The following is a 7,101-nucleotide window of genomic DNA, read 5'->3' on the forward strand; positions in this document are numbered from 1 at the left end:
GGGACAGGAGTTGATCTGCTAGAGGGTAGAGAGGCTTTGCAGAGAGACCTCGACAGGCTGGACAGATGGGCAGAATCCAACGGCATGAGATTTAACACATCCAAGTGCCGGGTTCTGCACATTGGCCACAACAACCCCATGCAGTGCTACAGGCTAGGGTCAGAGTGGCTGGAGAGCAGCCAGGCAGAGAGGGACCTGGGGGTACTGGTTGATGGTAGGATGAACATGAGCCTGCAGTGTGCCCAGGTGGCCAGGAGGGCCAATGGCATCCTGGCCTGCATTAAGAACAGTGTGGCCAGCAGGAGCAGGGAGGTCATTCTGCCCCTGTACACTGCACTGGTTAGGCCACACCTCGAGTACTGTGTCCAGTTCTGGGCCCCTCAGTTTAGGAAGGACGTTGACTTGCTGGAACGAGTCCAGAGAAGGGCAACGAAGTTGGTGAGGGGCTTGGAACACAAGCCCTATGAGGAGAGGCTGAGGGAGCTGGGGCTGCTTAGCCTGGAGAGGAGGAGACTCAGGGGTGACCTTATTGCTCTCTACAACTACCTGAAGGGGGGTTGTAAACAGGCAGAGGTTGGTCTCTTCTCCCTGGCAGCCAGCACCAGAACAAGAGGACACAGTCTCAGGCTGCGCCAGGGGAAGTTCAGGCTGGAGGTCAGGAGGAAGTTTTACACAGAGAGAGTGATTGCCCATTGGAATGGACTGCCCGGGGAGGTGGTGGAGTCGCCGTCACTGGAGGTGTTCAGGAGGAGACTTGACAGGGTGCTTGGTTACATGGGTTAGTTGATTAGGTGGTGTTGGATGATAGGTTGGACGCGATGATCTTGAAGGTCTCTTCCAACCTGGTCTATTCTATTCTATTCTATTCTATTCTACATGCTGGTTTTCCCCTCCTTTGAGAGCTGTCACCTCCAAGCCTAAGAATCACCAAGCTAGGCATCTGGGCAGGCATGGGGGTTGGGAATATACCCATGTGTGCCCTCTCCTCTCCTGATCCTCTGAATTCTTACATTCAGTCCTGTTGATGGAGATCACAGGAGGGAGACAGAAGCTTCTCTGGAGATTTCCTTACAGATGTGCCCACAGGGAGGACTTCTCTAGCTTCTCCTTGGCTGGATAGAATAGAATAGAATAGAATAGAATAGAATAGAATAGAATAGAATAGAATAGAATAGAATAGACCAGGTTGGAAGAGACCTTCAAGATCATCGCGTCCAACCTATCATCCAACACCACCCAACCAACTAAACCATGCAACCAAGCACCCTGTCAAGTCTCCTCCTGAACACCTCCAGCGATGGCGACTCCACCACCTCCCCAGGCAGCCCATTCCAATGGGCAATCACTCTCTCTGTGTAAAACTTCCTCCTGACCTCCAGCCTGAACCTTCCCTGGCGCAGCCTGAGACTGTGTCCTCTTGTTCTGGTGCTGGCCGCAGCCTGGCTGGCATTGCAGGGATGAGTGGCCTGTCTCTGCGCATCACATGGGCTAAGTGTTGGGTGCCTGTGTTTGATTCATCTGAAATGGAACCAAATCCTCTCTGTTAAGGTCCTTGAAGAGCGAAGAACACAGTGGATGGAGGAGAAATGCCCAAGGAGATCTCTGACATGATTGGGAAAATCCTGGAAAAACTGAAGGGACAACACGGTGGGTGTATTGCCCTCTGCCTTAGCTGTGAGACTGGGCAGCTGGAGGTTGCAGATGCCATTCTGGCCATGCTGGAGCCTGCCCAGGAGGAAGGGGTCGATCACAGCCTGGCAGCAGCAATGCTGGGTTCATAGTTTCATTCATAGTTTCATTCAGGGTTGGAAGGGACCACAAGGATCATCTAGTTCCAACCCCCCTGCCATGGGCAGGGACACCCCACACTAGACCAGGCTGGACAGAGCCTCATCCAGCCTGCTCTTAAACACCCCCAGGGACGGGGCCTCAACCACCTCCCTGGACAACCCATTCCAGTGCCTCACCACTCTCAGGGTGAAGAACCTCCTCCTCACATCTAGCCTGAATCTCCCCACCTCCAGCTTCATTCCATTCCCCCTAGTCCTGTCACTACCTGAGATCCTGAGAAGTCCTTCCCCAGCCTTCCTGTAGGCCCCCTTCAGATACTGGAAGGCCACAATTAGGTCACCTCGGAGCCTTCTCTTCTGCAGACTGAACAGCCCCAACTCCTTCAGTCTGTCCCCATAGGAGAGGTGCTCCAGCCCTCTGATCATCCTTGTGGCCCTTCTCTGGACACGCTCCAGCACCTCCACATCCCTCTTGTAATAGGGGCTCCAGAACTGGACACAGTACTCCAGGTGGGGTCTCACCAGGGCTGAGTAGAGGGGGAGGATCACCTCCCTCGACCTGCTAGCCACACTTCTCCTGATGCAGCCCAGGATCTGATTGGCTTTGCGGGCTGCAAGTGCACATTGAGAGCTCATGTTGAGCTTTTTGTCCACCAGCACCCCCAAGTCTCTCTCCTCAGGGCTACTTTCCAGCCAGTCACTGCCCAGCCTGGATTTGTGCCTGGGATTGCCTCGACCCAGATGCAGGGCCCTGCACTTGCCCCCATTGAACTTCATGAGGTTGGCTTGTGCCCACCTCTCCAGCCTGTCAAGGTCCCTCTGGATGGCCTCCCTTCCCTCCAGTGTGTCTGCTGCACCACACAGCTTGGTGTCATCAGCAAACTTGCTGAGGGTGCACTCAATGCCACTGTCCATGTCACCCACAAAGATGTTGAACAAGACAGGTCCCAGGACTGATCCCTGAGGGACTCCGCTTGTCACTGGCCTCCACTGGGACATGGAGCCATTGACAGCCACTCTTTGGGTGCGGCCATCAAGCCAGTTCCTTATCCATCTAGTGGTCCACCCATCAAACCCATGTGTCACCAGTTTGGAGACCAGGATGTGGTGCGGGACAGTGTCAAAGGCTTTGCTCAGGTCCAGGTAGACGACATCAGTTGCTCGCCCCTCATCTATTAATTTTGTCACCTGCTCATAGAAGGCAACCAGGTTGGTCAGACAGGATTTGCCCTTGGCAAAGCCATGCTGACTGTTCCCAATCACCTCTTCACTATTCTTTTGAACGAGTAGTGACTCCAGGAGGATTTGCTCCATGATCTTTCCAGGCACAGAGGTGAGACTGACTGGCCTGTAGTTCCCTGGTTCCTCCTTCTTACCCTTTTTGAAGATGGGGGCAATGTTTCCCCTTTTCCAGTCTGTGGGGACTTCACCAGATTGCCGTGACTTTTGAAATATAATAGAGAGGGGTTTAGCAACCTCATCTGCCAGTTCTCTCAGTACCCGTGGGTGTATCCCATCGGGTCCCATGGACTTGAACACTTTCAGGTTCTTCAGATGATCACAAACCTGATCTGCACTTACAATGGGCAGTTCTTCCTCCCCGTCCCCGGCTTTGACTTCCATAACATCAGGAGTGTGGCTAGAGGCCCTTGCAGTGAAGACTGAGGTAAAGAAGTTATTAAGTACCTCAGCCTTTTCCTCATCACTTGTGACCATGTCACCATTTTCCTTTCTGAGGGGGCCCACACCTTCCCTAGTCTTCTTCTTCCCATTAATATACCTGTAAAAGTTCTTAGTGTTCCCTTTAATCTCCCTGGCTAGATTCAATTCAAACTCTGCTTTGGCTTTCCTAACCAGGACTCTTGCTGCTCAGGCAGCTTCCTTGTATACCCCCTGTTCTACCTGTCCTTCTCTCCACTGCCTGTAGAGTTTCCTTTTAAGTAATAGTGTGTCCAGTAGCTCCTTGCTCATCCAGGCAGGCCTCCTAGCATTCTTACCTGCTTTTCTCTTTGTTGGTATACAGAGCTCCTGGACACAGAGGAGGTGGTCCTTGAATACTGACCAGCTGTCCTGGGTCCCTCTTCCCTCCAGGGCTTTGTCCCACGACACTTTGGCTAGCAGATCCCTGAAGCGATCAAAATCTGCACGCCTAAAGTCTAGGGTCGTGAGCTTGGAATACTTCCTCCTGATTGCCCTGAGGATATTAAATTCAACTGCTTCATGGTTACTGCAGCCAAGGCTGTCTATGAGCCTCACATTGCTTACCAGCCCTTCCCTGTTGGTGAGAACAAGGTCCAGCATAGCACCTTTTCTTGTTGGTTCCTCTACCATTTGGAGGAGGAAGTTGTCTTCTATGCAGTCCAGGAACATCCTGGATTGCTGGTGCCTTGCTGTGTTGTCCCTCCAGCAGATGTCAGGGTGGTTGAAATCACCCATGAGGACCAGGGCTTGTGACCTGGAAGCCGCTTCTATTTGCCTATGGAGGGCCTCATCTGCTTGGATCTGCTGGTCAGGTGGCCTGTAGGAGACCCCCACAGTAATATCTCCTTCCCCTGTCCTGCCTTTAATTTTAACCCATACGCTCTCAACTAGCTCATCCTCCCTCCCCAGGTGGAGCTCCACTGATTCCAACTGGCTATTGACATAGAGGGTAACACCTCCTCCTCTCCTTCCCTGCCTATCCTTCCTGAAGAGTTTATACCCATCTATGCCTACATTCCAGTCATGGGATTCATCCCACCAAGTTTCAGTAACAGCCACTATGTCGTGGCATCCCAGCAGCACAGTGGCCCTTAACTCATCCTGTTTGTTGCCCAAGCTGCGCGCATTCGCATAGAAGCACTTCAGCTGGGCTGGCCCTGTCCTCCTCTTGTGCCAAATCCCCTCGGTTTCCACAGAATGTCCTGGTGGATCATTCGTGGCTTCCCTCAGGGCAGCAAGTTGACAACCCTTACCAGCTCTCCTTCTCTCTACTGCTGGTGAGCTGCCCCTCTGTTTGTCACCAGCCAGCAGGAGACTATTAACCCCTTCCCCCTTCAAATCTAGTTTAAAGCCCTATCAATGAGCCCTGCCAATTCCTGCCCCAGGATTCTTATCCCCCTCTGGGACAAGTGTGTCCCATGAGTTGTTTTCAGCTCAGGTGCCTTGAAAACCAATCCATGATTGTGGAACCCAAAGCCCTGTCGATGGCACCAGCCCCTGAGCCATGAATTGATCTGTCGGCCCTTCCTCAGTGTGTCCTCATCCATTGCTGACGTTAGAGGGATGGCAGAGAACACGACTTGAGCCCCTGATGCCTTTAGCATTTGCCCTAAGGTTCTGAAGTCTTTTTTAATAGATTGTGAGCCTCTCATTGTTACATCGTCACTACCCACCTGAAAGACCAGCAGTGGGTAGTAGTCTGAAGGACTCACGAGGTTGGGAATTCTATCTACAACGTCTTTTACTTGGGCACCAGGGAGGCAGCTGACCGCTCTATGAAATTGGTCTGGTCTGCATATTGGGCCCTCTGTTCCCCTCAGTAGGGAGTCTCCTATGACGATGACCCTGCGAGGTTTCTTTTCTGGGTAAGTTTTGATGGCTGGCCTGAGGCAACCTGTCATTGGTGCAGCTTCTGACCTTCTTGAGTCCTCGGCCTTACCAATGACCTGTTCCTCCTGCAGAGCCTCATACCTGTTCTGTAACTGCACTGGAGGCAGCGTGCTGCTCACAGGAGCAGACTTCCTTCGTTTGCATTTCTTCCGTTGGGCAGAGACCTGTTCCCATTGGCCCTGCTCATGTGGGTTACTACAGGGAGGTTGAGAATCTTGCTTCTGGGAAGGTATCAAACTCCCTGTTCCCCTAAGTGTTACCCCCTGTTCTGGTTTAGAAGAGATTACATTATGGGAATCGTCAATTTTCTGCTCGCCATCTCTTCTAGCTCTTAGCCTTTCCACCTCTTCTTTTAGTTTGACCACCATGCTCATCAGATCACTGACCTGCTCACACCTGAAACAGGAGCTGCTTCCTCCAGCCTCCATATCGAGTGCCAGGCTCCAGCACTCACTGCAGCCACCTACCTGAACATCTGCATGCTTGTGTGTGGTCTCTGTTTGGGTGCCCACTGTCCTTCTGCTAGCCTTTGCTCTAGTGGTGACCATCTTGCAGTAACCACCCTCTCCACACGGCTTTTTTTTTTTTTTTTCCCCTGTCAGTGAGAAGCCGAGCTGCGCTCCTCAAGCTGCCTCCTCTCTCTTCAGCCACGTGCTGGGTTCTGTTTGGTTTGCGCGTGGTCTCCGCGGCAACCCCTCCCCCAGCTACGTCACTGCCCTCCGGCAGGTATGCAATCCGAGCCCCCTGCCCCTCCTCCTCTGTTCAGAAAGTCCCGAGCCACCAGCCCCTTACCGCCTGAAAAGCAAGGGAATCAAAGCCAAAAGCCAAACTCCCAGAGCTGCGCTCCTCAAGCTGCCTCCTCTCTCTTCAGCCACGCGCTGGGTTCTGAAGGGACCATGCCTTGCAGGCACTGGCCAGCCACTGAGCTGGTGCAGAGCCTCTGCTGCCAGTTGTGGTTCTGGCTGAAAGCCAGGGGCAGCTGCTGCCCCAGTCTTACACCAGTTTGTGGCTCAGAGGGGGCTGGAGCAGACGTTGGCAGGCAGATATGGAGCTTTACCCATCATGTCTCTGCTTTTTGGCAGCGCTGTTGTGGTGGGTTTGAGAAAGAAGGCTTAGCCTCCTCTCCCCCACAAAAAGGAAGAAACCACAGCTAGCCAGCCAGAGGAGCAAAAGGGAAATGCTATATTTACAAGCAATTTTTAGGGAATGCAGGATATATACACAATTTACAATATTTACAATATATATACACAGAAATATACAGCAAAGCAAAAAAAGAAACAATAATACAGGAACGAAATTTCCTCCTCTGGAGGAGGGTTCCCCCCTGTACCCCATTCTCTCCCCCTTTTCCCCAAAGAGGGTTAGAAAGAGAGAAAAAGAGCAGTTATTAATTAAAGCAAATGTTAGTAGGCCTTAGTTGCTTATCTGTCCAAGGTCAGTCTGGCAGGGAGCCCAGAAGCAGACAAGCTGGAAAGGGAGAAGGGAAGGAATGAACTGAGGAAAGTCCCAGCTGCACCTAAGCTTAAAACTGCGTTTTTACCAATCCACCAATGAAATTAGTTTAGAATATCTGATTGTTTTCGTTAACATTCCAAAACATTCAGCCATAGTGTCCCAACACTGTCTCTTTCTTAAAGGCACAGCCTCAAATGGTCACAGCTGTCAAAGACCAGGCAGAACCACACCAGCCGTATATGGGACTTCTCTGAAGCAGACT

This window comes from Melanerpes formicivorus, unplaced genomic scaffold (genome assembly GCF_026170545.1).
Source record: "Melanerpes formicivorus ecotype bairdi unplaced genomic scaffold, bMelFor1.0.p_v2 SCAF_229, whole genome shotgun sequence".
Classification (NCBI taxonomy): Eukaryota; Metazoa; Chordata; class Aves; order Piciformes; family Picidae; genus Melanerpes; species Melanerpes formicivorus.